The sequence below is a fragment of the Lycium barbarum genome, chromosome 10 (genome assembly GCF_019175385.1).
Source record: "Lycium barbarum isolate Lr01 chromosome 10, ASM1917538v2, whole genome shotgun sequence".
NCBI lineage: Eukaryota > Viridiplantae > Streptophyta > Magnoliopsida > Solanales > Solanaceae > Lycium > Lycium barbarum.
The window spans coordinates 11410702-11427979 of NC_083346.1; the positions used below are offsets into that span (position 1 = coordinate 11410702).

Here is a 17278-nt window from a genome sequence, read left to right on the forward strand (position 1 = left end):
CATGTCCACTTTGGTCAACTTTAACCGTGGAGGGGTATATTTGTGTCTAAAGTATAACAGTTGGGTATATTTGGACCCAAAACATAACGAAGGGTATATTTAGCCCTTTTCAGATAGTACAGGGGTATATTTGACCCTTTTCCGTAAATAAAATCCAAGAGATTATATGATTTTGCATTCGCTTACACATCTGCTCTATTTACATTTGATTTTCATTGTAGACAATTTCCTCCTAACAAAACAATTTTTTGTTCCTATTACATACTTTTCTATATTCATAATTTTCCTGTAGGGACTTGCTATTTTGTTATGTTCTTTCAATTGACGTGTGGAATTAAAGTTAAAATGAGAGACAGAGAGAGAGTATTGAAAAAGATATTTCTATAGTTGTTCATAATCTATACAACCGAATGAAGAAAAAAAATTATCCCATATAGTAACTTCTATTTATTTATTTTGTCAATTTTTTAAAATTGAATAAAATAAAGTTTAGTATATTAAAGTGAGAAGAAAAGAAGAGCAGCCGAATTTGACTGTTCTATGGAGAAGTTCAGCATAATGATATGAAAATTGAACGAACCTTAGGTGCCTTGAATTCGAGAAACTTAATTACTCCATCCGTTCAATTTTATTTGTCCAATTTAGATTTTTCACGCTGTTTAAAAAATAATAAATAAAGTGTATAATTTACCAATATGTCCATATTAATTAGTGCATATTTTTATTAGATTTGAAGTGAGTAGTTAATACTATGGATAAACCAGGAAAAATAATGTCTTCTCTTAATATGCTAAAAGTGACAAGTAAAAGTGAAAATCTATTTTTGAAATGATAGACAACTAAAAGTGAACGGAAGAAGTAAATAAAAAAAATCATTTTTGTGTCTCTGACTTAAATGCTTTATTTCGATTTTGATCCTCGAATTCAGCTTTTAAGTGTATTTAACCCTTAATTAATTCATACATGTACTTTTTGTCCCTAAAACTAACTGATGTCAAAAGTTAACGCAGTCAATACTCGGAAAAAGCAAAAAATAAAAATAAAATTTAAAAGAAGAGCAAATTAAAGGGTTTTTCAATAGGAGAGAATCCAATCTATCTATACATAATAGAAGAGGCAAAGCACTATGAGAATGCCAAATGTAAGCACCATAAAATTCTAATATAAAAATAAATAAATATAATTAAAAAAACTGCCAAGTATCACACTTTTTACAAATAATCAGACAAAAAGTAAAAAAAAAAAAAAAAAACTACCAAATTTTTTGAAACTGTCAGTTTATATTGTAGTTTATGAAATTAGAAACCGAAAGGTAGATAACTACTTCTTAGAAAACTGATGATTTAATTAAAAGCAAAAAAGTTTCTTCGAAAACTGCATGCCTCCATCATCGTTGAATTAAAATATTCTACCTGAACCACAATCTAATTTTATCGATTCGCCTCCCCCAGTTGCTTCTTCCAAAAAGTACTCCTTTTCTTTTTAACTAATGTTTTTGCATCTTTATGATGGACAAAATAAGGATATATATAGAAAAATATAGAATATGTAGAAGTTCCTTTTTTAAGGAAAGGATGATACATTTTTTTGTTAGAAAAATAATGAACAAATGAAATTATTCAATTGGGCAACGGTTCTCTTTGTTCTTGACTGTTTAATTCGGACAGAAAAAAAATACTGTTTAGTACTACTAAATATCTTATGGTTGAATTAAAAATAAATTAATGAGCAGTGACTATCAAAACCTTCTGCTCATTGCTGCAGTCTCTCTTTTTAAGAAGTTCTTTGTGCACTTTGCTCTATATCATGTAAGCATCAAAGATACATCAGGAGAATCATCTTTGCTCCCAGATACCGTTGCTTGGTTGCAGTAATTAACGAAAGTGAGTCTACTTACTTTTGCTGCTGTAAAAATATTACCAAATAAAACTCAAATTAAATGAGATCTTCACTACGTTGTGCAGGTTGAGCAATTAGAGATTGGTGCATTGGTCTCTATTAGGGGTATAAGACGTGTCAAAATTCTGAAAGCTGAACAAGTAAAATCCCGACATGGCAACTCTCCTACCTGGTTTTTGACACATTCTTCTATCTAGACAACCTGTTGGTACAGAGAATCACTAACCTTTTTAACCACTTCAAAGGAGTTGGAATAATGAATTTCTACGAAGTGACTCTTTTTTGTATTTTCTATTAGATGTACTGTAAATAAATTATTTGTTTTTCTTTTTTACCTGAAGTATGATATTGATATCCTGGCAGATGTTTTAGGTGAAAAGAACATAATTCTCTTTTTCCGTTACTTCCATCATATCAAATCCACAAAATAAGGTATATATAACATATTATTGTGTTTTTTTTTTATTTATTTGTTCAACTATATAAAGATAGCATATAATACTTCTTTGATCATTCATATGTTCTCAACTTTGGACAACAAAAGGTGGTTATCAAATTAGCTTTGAATAGAAATCATGATCAGAAGTATTGTTTCTTTGTTTCCAGGTAAATTTATTCTTTTCTTCAATAAAAGCCAACTTTATCTCTATTTTCGTTTCTATACTACAAACTGAAAGGTGAAAATTCTACTCATGCGAACCATATATATTAGAATATTATTTCGTTTCTCTAGACCTCAGTGAACCATGCTGACTGATCGAGTTTTCGCTTTGTGTCGACCTTTCTTTGTGACGATTCTATGCATGTCTTTAGACAAATTAAAATTCTTCAACATGAAGTAAAGAGAGGGGGATTATTTTTCTTTTCCACTAATTTAAAGTCATATCTGTATGTGTATGCCTTTCTATATTTTTATTTTCCAAGAAAATGTACCATCTATGAATTTGTTGCAATGATAATAAGTTTATTGAGGCAGGGGACTTGTGACAAGATTTAAAATAAAAAAAGGGATAAATTTGTGTTGATGTTTTCTAACAATGACAGTTCCCTTTATATACAAATTAAAGGGTTTACATTATTAAAAAAGTATAATAAAGTCTTTACTTGCGACTCTTCGACTAACCAATGAGGGAAGAAGTGGAGAGAACAAAAATTTCTCTTTTAAAGTAGAATTGCATCTTCTCATTCATAAATAAATAGATAACTATGTAATATCGAAACAAGACGCAGAGACCGTACAAAATAGTTTCTGTTAGTAGTTTTGTGCAACCAAAACATTAATATACATTTAACGAATTTAGGAATAATAAGATGTATCCACCTAGAGAACTTTTAGACAAATCTTCCTTTGTACATGAGATTTACGATAAAGTAGTTTTTAAAAGGCCTATTTCGACAATAGATATTAATTGCGAATCAATTCTTTAAGTTGAATGATGTAACTCCAACATTACCTTCTTGCCAACTTCAAAATTTTAGTTATAACTTTATTATATCAAACAACTAACTACAATAAAAAATCCTTTGAAGCATAAATGTTTAGTTACTCTATAATTTCATAAACTTTTTGTGTTGGAGCATATCGCATTGAGAAGCAAAATGACAATTACATTTTTCATAAAGTAACTAAATTAATATGCTACAAAACAAACAATATAACAGTTTATATAATTATTTTTTATAATATGGATCGCGCATCGCGCGGGTTCTAATACTAGTTGTAAACTAAAACCAGCGATTGGCGCGAGACTACTCTGAAGTTGGGTGATAAAATTTTGACCCGTCTAATTCAAGGCAATCTGTCTATTTTATACGGATTAAGCAAATACGGATAATAAATTCTACAACTGTTCATTTTTCTAAGAAAATAATTTTAGGAGCAGAACCGCTCATTTTGATTATTTGAAGGTCTATTGTGCTTAATTATACAACTAAGTTCAAAATCGGAATAACACGATAATTCAGAATATTTTGGGTTACACATTGCAGTAGCTTTTTCCTTTTGATAAGTATGAATGCAATAAATAACTAAATATCATTTCAAGACTTTTTAACATAAAAAATCATACTTTTCTTGTACAGTGATAGAAGAATGCATTAAAAAAAAAATTCATAATTTTCAACATCTCAACTTATGGTTTATTTTAATTCTTCAGCAAATGAAGGCCTTCTTCTTCCTTTTTTCTCAAATAATAAAGGCCTTCTTATAACCATTATAAATTTATTTTTGTATCAATCAAAAAGTTACAATTTAATATCAAGAAAAGTTCATCAAGAATGTAGTAAATTTCAAGTTTTTAAGTTTTAGTTAAAAATTTCAAGTTTTTGATACTTGAACTTTGCCTACTATTTTAGAAGTTTGACTTAAATTACTTAGTCATTCATGTCTATCAATAAGATTTTTTACAACAAGAACCAACGTATTGGATCACAACAAATGACTAACATTCTATTAACTTGAAAGAACCTTTTCTAATATAAATGTCTATTGTGAAACTAAAGACTATATCTCTTGTCTGAGAATATTAGAGTTAGAGCCTGTTTGGATGGGCTTATGCCTATAAGCTGCAAACAGCTTATAAGTTAAAAAAAAAAATAAGTTGGGATAGTTTAAGAGCCTGTTTGGATGGGCTTATGCCTATAAGCTGCAAACAACTTATAAACTAAAAAAAATAAGTTGGGATAGTCTAACTTTTTTTTTTTTTGGCTTATAAGCTGAAAAAGCTTATAAGCTGCTTTAGATAAGCTAAGTCAAATGGGCCCAATTATTCTTTTGAGCTTATTTTAAGCATAAAATGACTTTAAACTGGCCAGCCAAACACTCAAAAAAGCTGAAAACAGCTTATAAGCAACTTATAAACAACTAATAAGCCAATCCAAACGGGCTCTAACTTATTTTTTTTTTTTTGGCTTATAAGCTGTTTTCAGCTTATAAGCTGCTTTACATAAGCTAAGTTAAATGGGCCCAATTATTTTTTTGAGCTTATTTTAAGCACAAAATGACTTTAAGCTGGCCAGCCAAACACTCAAAAAAGCTGAAAACAGCTTATAAGCAACTTATAAGTCAATCCAAACGGGCTCATAATCTAAACTAGGGCCACCCCGAGATACTACCATTTGTGCGAACGACCCAAGAGAAATTGGTGAAAATGTTATAGGTCCGACCCGATTCCATACTTTTAAAGACTCCCGCCTCTATTTACGGCTTCAGTTTAACAAGAAAAAAATGGAAGAAGAAAGAAAAACGAAAGAAATGGAAGAAGAAATAATTGATCTTAGGGAGAGCATAGAGGTAATCAACACAACGATTGAAGGCTGTCAACAGATACTTGCACAGAATGTAGAGAAAATTACGGAGTATGAAACAATTTTTGAAGAAGTAAGCATTTATACTTCTTGTAGGAATTAGCTGTAAAACATTCTTCTTTCTCACAACTTTGCATATTGTTTTTTATTCTTGTTTACAACCGAGAATTCTTGTGCATAAAAACAGAATCAAAAGATAGAGCATTATAATCAAAAGATAGAACATTATATATGTGGATAAATGTAGTTAATTTTGAATTTGAACTGCAAATTAGTTGTTTCTTTGTTGTATGGAATCAAATTCAATATTAACTACATAGCAGTTCAAATTAGTTGTTTCTATTGTCGTGTTCTTATTGAATAAGTTTGTCTCTGCAGATATTAAAAGATAAACCACAAAGCAGATTTGCAGATCCTGGAGAATGTATCAAGACAATAAAGCATGAATTACGGTTGCCAAAAATTAAGGCGAGACGATTTGACGAACGGCGGCTGTATAAAGTTGTATAGGCGCTTGTACAACTAGATGAACATCTGGATGCTTTAATAGCTGAGATCGGAACAGAGTCTATGATTAGGCTCTTCTTTCGCGCCGTAATCGAAGAGAAGGAAGACGGTCTAAAAGCTATAAGTAAGCATTTTTTATTTTTGAACGAGTTAAAGGGAAATGACGAGGATGCAGTTGGGAAAGGATTGACCGAAGCCATACAAGAAGCTTGGTTATTGGGTTCCCCCAAAATCCAACTAGTTATTGTTGTTCGTTATCTCATCAGAAAGAAATTCATAGATACAGAAAGAATGGTGCAGGCGATGGATAATGATGTTTCCGATGAGATACTTGAACTCGATAAGAAGTATCTTGCTGAGCGCAAGCGTAAGCATGAGCATGAGCATGAGCATGAGCGCCTGTGTTGATGAGATTGTTAAGCTCCTACATATCCTCTAATGTAGAACTAATCGAATTAGTTTTGTAAATCGAATTAGGTACATGTAATGTGACTTCTCACCAGTAACAGGTGAGATGTGAAGCATTCATATTAGATGTTTCGATAATTTCAATGTAGCAATCTTCCCTTGGGAGATGACCATTCATTAATATTTCTTGTCAGGCCTTTGAACAATTCCATATGAATGACAGACATGTCCAGAAAAGGTCCATTATAGTTAAATATGGAAATAAGCAACAAATCTGCAGCAATGTAAACTTTTGTGGTGAATTTAGAATTGCAATTTACCAGTCACAAAAAAACTTCTTGGTTCTAACATCTGATGCCGCAGATTCCTGGGAATCTTCACTCAGCTTCAAATTACACCTAAGATAAACCCTGGCTATTCAAACTTTCCGGAATGGAGATATTGCATGTAATTAGTTAATTACCAGAATTTTTAGGACAGAAGGGAAGAAGATAATACTTCCCTTTTTTTTTTAATCTGAGAGAAGATACCACACGTCTTTACTTTTCACGCTTTCATCCTTTAACAAAGCTAGTCAATAGAAAGTGATATCAAATTGCTTGTTACAAATCCAAATAGACATAGGATTACTCTCTTCACTAATAGAAAGTTGCTATAGTTATTTGATGCTCCATAAGGATACAGAACAGAGGAATTTTTTAAACAAGCCCATGTAGAGATTCCTAAGGGTAAAAAAATTCAGTCACAAGAAACTTTACAAAACAGAACTTGTAATACCCTTATTTTACCAATTGACATTCAAGAGCAAACCTTGAAATCTAAATGGCAAGAATTTTATATAAATGAGTGGATACTGGAAAATAACTTAGAGCAAAGACAACTGAGGTCGCCATCAAGGACCAGACTGTCAATGTAATATTGTGAAGAGGTTAACGTGTAATATAATCTCCCAGATGAGAAGCTGATATAATCATCTCATAAAAGTTGGAATCATCAACTTTATAAAAGAGCAAGCACAGAAAATTTAAAAGAAAAAAAAATATAAGTTGAATTAATCCTGATACACAGTTCTGTTTTTCTTTTTCAAGTGACTTCCTGATATACTACATTATTATGTCAAAATATCTGCTTTCATGGTATTATTCTAGGCGACCCAATCCTCAACATTGGAGATGTAGCATTCAACAAACAAGTTAAAGTCAGATAAGATCTCAAACCTCCATAGTCTTTACTGTCCGAGTCAAAATTTTCATCTGGCAGGACAGATAGAACACCAGGCACTTCTGCGATGGTACATCAAGAGATTTACTTGCAATGGTAAAAGAAAATTACTAGTACAGATTACAGTTTAAGATTAATAGTACGACATGATATCCTCACCAGCTAATTCTTGAGCACACGCCTCATCTAATCCACAACAAAATCCATAATTGGATTGCCAGGACACATGATATAAGCACATCAGTGCATCTTTTTCACTGTTAAGAAACCAATCCTTCTTTTAGCAAACTGTAAATAGTGAAGTGGAAATAACAATATATTTAATACTCACAAACAAATACTTACTTCCCAAGAACTTTGGTTAGAACTTGAACATAATAGTCAACCACTGGGCCTTTTCATATAACTCCAACAGATGGCCTGGGCATACGAACAACCCAGTGTTGAGAAGTCCCAGCCGGAAATAATGAAAAGCCTTCTGATAAGTTGGTATTTTACCAACTTATTTCTTCTTTAATCTTAGATTGTTGCTATGTTTTGATTGAAAAAATAGTGCATTTAATGTCGTTTACTTCCATTTTATAGGTTTATGTGATTTAGAAGTGATCGGAAGAAACCAAGTCAAAAAGAGGCCAAATTGGACAAAAACTGCACAGTTTTGCAAAACTGTCAAAAGTGGACAGTTTTGCAAAAACGGGACAGAACTGCAAAAAACGGGCAGAACTGCAAAAACTGAAATTTGGGGCATATTTTGTCATTTTTGGAACTTGAAAAAATGAGGTAATTACAAAAGAAAGAGAAGGGAGCAATTTTATTCATCTTTTGCCATTTTACAAGCTTGGAGGCTAGGGTTTCTTTCACCTACACCATTGGAGGAGAAGATTGGAGTTCTTTAATGAGATAATTCTTAGGACGGGTCGCAGGTCGTGCCAGTGAGCAAAAAAAAAAAAAAAAAAAAAAAAAAAAAAAATTTTTTTTTTTTTTTTTTTTTCTCTTTCCTTACTGTTTTATGTTTTGTCTGATTATGTGCAGTGAGGACACTACATTGTTTGTAGTTGGGGGTGACATGTGATAGCTAGCACATTATATTTTGGTTATGCTTTATTTGTAACCTTGTCGGGCTTGTTTTGTGACTGTCGTTGTGGCTGTGGATAGACGTTGTTACAAATGGAACTTGCTCAAATTTCTGAAAATGTCGTTCTTTTGGCATGTTGTGGATTAGTCACTTTACTTAATTTATTTTCATTCTTAGTTAGGTAGTTTAGGAGTAAAAATGGTATTGGGATGTGATTTTTTTTGCCTCTTGACTAACTTTTGGCTTACTTGGTACCAACATATTTAAATCTTGGCATATGAATTCTTGATTTTTGAAAAAGAAAAAAATGATTGAAGTAAGGGTTCTTGTTGTGACTTTTAGATTCAATTTTTGGCTCTTACTTTCACTAATTAGTCTCTTTTGGCTATGAGTGACTTTTTGAGTTCATTTGTTTCAATTTGTTCTTGGATACATATTCTACTTGAGTTTTCATGTGCCATGTGTGATGAGGTTTATTTGTGAGTTCTGTTGCATTATTTGTGGTCTAGAACTTGCCCGGAATGAGTTTCAAGGTGAAATCCTAGACTACACTTGGTTTGAAAAATGATGTTAGGCCTTCATTGAACCGCTTTTGTGCCTTAAATATCCTACCCTTGCATATTCTCCCTAGTCAACCCCTTTTGAGCCTTTAACCTTTTCTTTGGCAACCATGTTACAAACTTTAACCTTTTGTTCTTCATTGATCCATCTTTTGGTACCCTACCTCCTTAAGTGCGTTGAAAGTGCAAATATAGGCTAAAAGCCTAAGTTTGGGGGTGATGGTTGGAAAAAGTTGTTATGTGGGAGTTACTTTTAAGGCGAAGAGGTAATAAAATAAAAAAAAAAAAAAATAAAAAAAAAAAAAAGGAATTGAAGAAAGAATAAAGAGTTGTGAATAATGGGAAGACTAAGTGGTGCAATGAAAAGTAAAAATAAAAAAAAAAAAATAAAAAAAAAAGGGTGGAAAAATTTCAAAGGAAGTGTACTTTGATTGTTGAAAATTGTAGTGCTTAGGGAGGTTTTTGAGTCACCATTTCCAAATTATATCCCTACCTTAACCAAAAGCCTACATTACAACCCTTTAAGTCCTAATTGATTTTGAACCAAGTGTGTCTATATTAGCGGAGAAATACATGAAGGGCAAGCTTATGGTACTACTTGTGCAATTGAACATCTTTGTGAGAGAAGAGAGTTAATTCTTTCCATTTGATATCCCATTTGTGTTTCAAATTGCATTTTTTTGTGAGTTTGGGATTCTCTCTTGATTGTGAGGGCACATGAGAATTTATGTTGTGAATTTGTTCCATTTTCCAATTAAGATGAATGAACAAAAGAAAATTGTTTTGTGATAATGAGGCAAATTTTGAAGCTTTAGTGTCATGACGTGATTGCTACTTTGATTAACTTGGTGTTTGAGCACTTGAAATGAAAATTTAGTTTTTGAGAAGAAGTTGGTGATTCATATGTTTTGGATTAATTGTTGGTACCAATCAAAGTCATGTGTTTGTGCTTAAAGTAGACCTTTTTGACTTGGTATGATGTTGGTGCACTTTTGAATGGAGTCCTTTGAAGGAAATTATAATTTGATTTGCTTGAGGACAAGCAATAGTTTAAGTTTGGGGGTTTGATAAGTTGGTATTTTACCAACTTATTTCTTCTTTAATCTTAGATTGTTGCTATGTTTTGATTGAAAAAATAGTGCATTTAATGTCGTTTACTTCCATTTTATAGGTTTATGTGATTTAGAAGTGATCGGAAGAAACCAAGTCAAAAAGAGGCCAAATTGGACAAAAACTGCACAGTTTTGCAAAACTGTCAAAAGTGGACAGTTTTGCAAAAACGGGACAGAACTGCAAAAAACGGGCAGAACTGCAAAAACTGAAATTTGGGGCATATTTTGTCATTTTTGGAACTTGAAAAAATGAGGTAATTACAAAAGAAAGAGAAGGGAGCAATTTTATTCATCTTTTGCCATTTTACAAGCTTGGAGGCTAGGGTTTCTTTCACCTACACCTTCAGTGTATAAAGTTGATAGGGAACTTAACTGCCCCTTTGGGTAGCTATAATCTTTCACCATTGAGTTAAAATCAGGGTCAGGTAAAACTGATAGTACCCCAGGCATACCTAGTATTCAAAAAAAAGTATAAAAACGAAGATAGCTTCAAAATCGAAGCAAACAGGAAAAGTTTCAAGCAAACCTCCAAAACATATTATTTTTCAATCAGTATGCATGGCACCTAAATTATGGGCAAATAACGATGCCTTCAATCTTGACTGATAAATTGAGGAGGTCATGCAAGAAAACAGACAGGAAATTTACCAGCAATTGCATCAGCTACCGCATCATCAATGTCGCAGCAAAACCCATATGTGACATTGCAAGAAGCATTATATATACACATTTGAGCATCCTCTTTACTGTTTCATGAAGAACAAGTAGTTGCTAAAAAACAGCAACAACTTCCAAAGCAAGATATTTTTTAAGAGAACTCTCAAGTAAAAACTCTAGAAAAATTCTAAAAGTGGATAGCTGGAAAACAAATAAATGGAGCAAGATATTCAAGTAAACCCACACTAATTGCTTCCTTGACATCCTATATATATGAGTAGTCATTTGGATTGTGATTATATGAGCATAGTCAAGAAAAAGAGAGGTGCTAAATGGAAGTGCTTCGAGTGAGGAAAAGAAGCGATAAGAGGTAATATGAGTTTGTGAAGAAAAATTGAGTTGGTTGAAAAAAGATGAGATGTGAAGCTTGAAGACTGAAGCTAATCTTTAGCTTGCAGTAGTATAATTCAAATTGCAAGAATCAATTATATTTAACAAGAGGTACCAGAGGAGGTCAATCGTGATTGGCTACTTAAAGCACTTCTGATATGTATCAATTCAAGGGAAAATTCCACCAGTTATAGTCAGAGATTGTATCTGTCTAGAGGCACCAATTCATGTCAAATTTTGTAAGTATTCTCAGTAGCACTGAGAAGCTCAACGTACAAAATTTTGGATAATGGAGCATAAGGATGCAATATCATATTTCCGTTCACGAGTTATTGCATATAATCGGCTGCACAGCCACCACACACCAACTGATGTTGAAGCAGCAAGAATTTGGAAGGCTAGGCCGGAAAACCGTTGCATCCACTCACTGTGACATTCAAAGGATGAATATTTGCAACAAACGAATAACCCTGGACAACAAAAAAGATGCTTGGAGCGCCTTAGCACAATTTGCAAAACAGAATGGAATCAAAATGCAGACTTTAAGGACGAGCTTTGGTCGATGAGCTTTGGTCGATTTTAAAGTGACACATGATGGTAAAGCCAAAATTCTTTTGAAGTTAAGTTTCACTAGGATGAATTATCACAATTAGACCTGAGAAACACTACTAGAGAGACAAGGATGAGAAGAATAATTCACGGCTTGATTCCAGAATCTAAAGGCATAATCATATGTTGGTGGGTCTCAGAACCAACTCTAGTTGAGTTGAATATAAGTTGGCAAACAAAGAAGACCTTTAGAAACAGCTATTAAATCTTTCCAGAGATGAAGATCTTTTTTTAGCAAGAGGAAAAATAACAAACTCAAGAACGAGAAAACAGAAGATCAAATGAAAAGCACAGCTTTCAAAAGAGGATGGACCACTCAAAACTAGGAGAAGATTGGAAGAATTGCCATCAACAAAATTCAGCATTCTAACTACCAAAGAAATTATTATCTAAATCAGCAAAGAAACAAGGGTATAATTGCATAAAAAAGGTTAGCTATGCCACATATTGTTTGTCCAAGAAAGTAGAAAGTAATAGTGCCACCTTCACCAAAAGAAGCAACATAAGAAAGAAGATTGTCACTTTGAGCCTACAGTGCAGTCGAATATAATAGGAAAAAGAAAAGGTTATCACCATTGCATAGCTGAACAAGGGAAAGAACTTGCACTTGTCGCGGTAAGGAGGAAACTAATCGAATATGATCATGATTGGATTAATATTCAGGCAGTTTCAACCGCATGATTGGATACGCGAGATATTTAATCAACATGATCGAGTACCGGGACAATTGAACTGTTCTTATTATATGACTGGAGTTGAAACTCCAAGAGAGTTGCAACAATTTCAAGAAGCATCGTAACCTCAGCTAAGGAGGTTTACCTGACAAAGAGCCAAAATCCTAATTGTATAGACACAACACTTGCCGAGGCTGATAAGATTACAGAGCGAGATGTCAAGCTTTGGCAAAAGGTAATGAAGGAAGGTACTCTAGCCTTGAAGCAGAACAAACTTAGAACTTTGTGCCAAAACCAAGAGATGCTAAACCTATATCATGCAAGTGAGTTTATAAGCTGGAGAGTCGACCTGACGAATAAATCGAACATTAAAAGACTAATATTAGCTCGAGAATTCCTCAGAAATATGGACTGGTGTGATAAGCAATTCATATGAGAAAAATTACTATTATACACATGTAATAGCTCCAGCAGTTAGTAAATCATTACCTCTATGGCTGATGATGTAAACAATGAGTTCCATCGCAAAGAACTGACTTCGTAGAAATCTACAAGGATCAGCTAGAAGGTTTTGGCGCAGACAATCCTAATTAAATGTGCAAATCTACAATGATCAGCTAGAAGGTTTTGGCACAGACAATCCTAATTAAATGTGCAAACTTTGAAGCTCAATATGATTACAAGCACCTCAATTATGGTGTACATAGATTGTTGAGTTCCTTATCCAGACTGGTTAACAAATAAATGCAGCATATTTTTATGCAACTGCCCCATCAGTAGATGCTTCCATTACATCCTATAAATATAAGCAGTCATTTGGGTTGTGAGCGTGCGAGACGCAAAGTTTAGTAACAAAGGGAAAAGGGTCATATTTGCCCCTCTACTATTGAAAAAGGTTTAATATTGCCCTCCGTTATACTACCGGTCCAGATATGCCTTTAATCTTATACTATCGGTCCATATATGCCTTAATGTTATAAAAGTGGTTCAAACATGCCCTTACTCTATTTTTAACAATCACAATGGATCTTTGATTATCATATCAAAAGAATCACTTTCTCAATTAACATTTTCGCTAATTAATGTCTAACTGTGACTTTTTGCTTAGACATTAATCAAAGCTTCATTTTAGATTCAGCCATTGACATTGACCCGATATCAGTCTGAAAAACATGCTTCTATGACTACCACCCAACTTATTTATAATTACTATTTCTTCCTTCTTAATATATTTGATAATTTGACAACAAATAATTATTTATTAACGATGATAGGTGCTAGCAAGTTTGCGAAGAAGCTTAAAGACTGAAGCTAATCTTTGGCTAGCACAATTGCATAATTCAAATTACAAGGTTCAAATTGAATTAAACAACAGTGACCTCAAAAATACCAGAAGAGAGAAATAGTTCTATGAATTTCCAAATTTTATCAGCAGATATTCTACCAATCATATAAACACTTACACATCTTAATAAAACATACCAGATTGATTCTTTAGGTTAAAATTACAAGCTCCCAATTGAATTAAACAACAGTGACCTCAAAAATACCAAAAGAGAGAAACAGTTCTATGAATTTCCAAATTTTATCAGCATATATTCTACCAATCATATAAGCACTAACCAAAGCACATACACATATTTAATAAAAGGCGTAATACATAAACAGGCCCTCAAACTTAGCCGCATGTGGTAAGTATGTCTTCCAACTTTGGGTGTTAACGCAAGTAGGCACCTCAACTTATATAAAAATAAACACATAAACACAAATGCTGACGTGGCATATCAATTTTGGTGATATCTTAGATGATTATTTTATAAAATGAAGTGTTCAACTAACAAGTTGAGGTGCCTACTTGTGGACACTAAAAGTTGGAGGGCATACTTAACGATGGAGGCCAAATTTGAGTGTTTATTTATGCATTATGACTTAATAAAACGCATAAAAGATTGATTCTTTAAGCTTAAAGAAACAAACCAACCTGCCCAATACTCTTTCAAGAATCTCAACATAGTAATCAATGACCTCAGTTTTAGAACTAACCCCATTTGGAAGTTTTTCCATAAGAACCATCCAGTGACTTTGAGTTGTTGTACAAGTAGGTGTAATAATTGTAGAAGAAGTTGTTATTGAAGTTTCTCTGTTTCTTGAAACCAGGCAAGTACAACTGAATTTGGAAGAGTAGAGGTTTTTGGGTGGTTGTTTAGGAAAATTAAGGGTGGATTTGAAATGGGGTTTAAGGGGTTTAGCTGATAATGTTGGGATTATGGAGAGAGAGGAATATGAATGAGGGAGAGTTACTTCCATGGCTCACAACTTTCAAGCTCACATTTGAAGGTTGATAATGTTGGGATTATCAGAAATGATGAAATGAGGATATTTAATGGACTAAATATTTTATTCGACTAATCATGTAGCAAAATTATTTAATTATGTTTTTTATTAAACCCCAGAAAACCCCGTGCTACCGTTCAGGTGCGTAACCTGTTTACTATGCAATAACTCGTAGATTAGATAAGTTCAATGCGATAAGTTTTGACTGAGAAGACTGCTGGTGAGGAGAATTAAATTAGTAAAATTATTCAATTTTGGGCTTTTCACTCAATCATATTTGTCATAAAAAATAGAATAAATTCACTAAACCTCCTTAACCTTTTTGGTTTGAAAAACAATATCCCTTCACCTTTTGAATGACAGAATAACTCCCCTCGATCTTGAACCTAAAGGTCAAGGTGAATTAGCAAATTTTATGTATTTTTAAAAGGTCACAAATTACCCGTAATTAATAGGATTCTAAAATGCATTTTTACAATTTGTTTAAGAAAACTAATTTATAGTAGTACATATAAATTAAAATTCCAGATTTAAATAAATAATATTTCAATTATCTCCTTATTCTATTTACTTTTCTTCTTTTGATTTTCTGTATCCAAATTTGTTTTGCAATATTTATATGTAGTTTAATTTGAAATTCTAAATATGTCTTAATCCATTATGTTACTTCATTACTTGTATTATCACTGGTATTTTAACTAGTTGGGTAAATCGTAATAATTTATGTCATTCTTACATATTAAATAGTTTATATCTTTAAAACATTTCACTCGTAAGCATAATAACTAAAATTTACAGTTTGAATCTTAAAAATCAGATATTTTATAATTTTAAAACTCAATAAATTGTTAAAGCAAAGGAGGTTTTATTTTACGCCAAAGGAGCATGAGGTGGTATGTACTTGCATAAAAATTGTAATATCAGTTAGACGAGTTTACTAACTTTTATGCACTATTACTGAATATCTTTTTGTATTTTTTCATATTTTAGAAATATGTACAATAATATATCACATTTTAAAAATATATAAAATTTGCCAATTCATCCTACCATTAGATCTAAGATAAGGGGTTTTTGTCTCGTTCAAAAGGTGAAGGTGTATTGTTCTCAAACCAAAAAGGTTAAAAGGGTTAAGTGAGATTTATTCTATTTTTTTATGACAAATATAGTTGAGTGATTTTATAAAAGAAAAAACACCAGTTAGAGTGATTTTATTGATACAAAACAAAGTTGAATGATTTTGCTACATAATTCCTTATAGTTGAGTGACCTTTTGAGATAAACGTACCTGAATTGTTATTTTTTCGCGAGTTTCACACTCCTTTTTCTATTTAAACTATCACTATCTGTGTATTAAAACACACTTAGTTGAGTAGATGATGATAATTCAAATAAGAAAGATGAACAAATGATAGTCAGTTTCGAAATGTATTTTAATACATAAATGGTGATAATACAGGTAGGAAAGAAGAACAAATGAGAGTTAGTTTCGAGATGTGTTTTAATACATAAATGGTGATAGTTCAGGTAGGCAAAAAGAATAGCTGATAGTTGAAGTGTGAAACACGCGAAAACGTGATACTTCAGATTGTTTTTTACCATTAACTCTTAAAGTTTTCCCTCTGTTATATATTAACTAAATATTATCTAGGGTAAATTAAGTCAAACACATCTATTTAAGTCAAACACATCTATAATTTGACTCAATTTTAAAAGACCTCATGTATTTTAAAATCGAACATTTGAGCCTCATTTATCTTTATTAAGATTAAGTCGTGTGAATCTAAATGCACATTTGAGTATTAAGATTAAAACATTTGACTTTGAATATACATGTTGCATTAACATCGTTTTTTTCCTCAATATCGGAATGTATAAAGTTTGTCTTATTGTAAATTAATAAAATTCTAATTAATTTAATATTTTATTAATAAATATATTTATGTGTTAGTTGGTGATGGCTGTGGATGCTGACTAGCGACTGCGATTAGTTGTTAATGGTGTTGGTGATGGTTGTAGGTGTTGACTGGCTATGGCAATTTATGGTGGTTGTGGTTTTGGTTGTGAGTAGTAACATTGAAATTTTCATTTTTTTTTTTTTTTGGAAGATACTTATTTGGTGGTAATGATAACTGATAATATTAGTTAACAGTGGTGATTGGTGATGGTTGTGGCAATGATCGTTAGTTGTTTGTAGAATTATAAATAGTGACTGGTAATGGCTATAGCTGATTATGTAAAGTAGCCATGGTAGTTACGTTTGAGGAGGGTGGTTGTAGGTTGTAGATAAATAGATCCATGGGAGTCGAGCCTTTGCTGATAAATCATCGAAATCCTGTAAATTTTGATGGATTTGGCCGTTGAAAAGTCGGATTAATCCAACGGTGTATCTTGACTATGTAGCAAATAATTAACGGGTAACGAAGAATTAAGAAATTAGAGATATAAAATATCCTACCGGTATTACATTATTAAAGAAACAATAAAATATATCCTAACTTACATTATTACTTAAAGAAGGAAGTT

General features: G+C 32.3%; 1 pseudogene; it reads right to left on the reverse strand.

The window, feature by feature from the left end:
* Nucleotides 1–6285: 6285 nt before the first annotated feature.
* LOC132615487 (organelle RRM domain-containing protein 1, chloroplastic-like) lies at nt 6286–14771 on the reverse strand (annotated as a pseudogene).
* Between the last annotated feature and the right edge of the window lie 2507 nt (nt 14772–17278).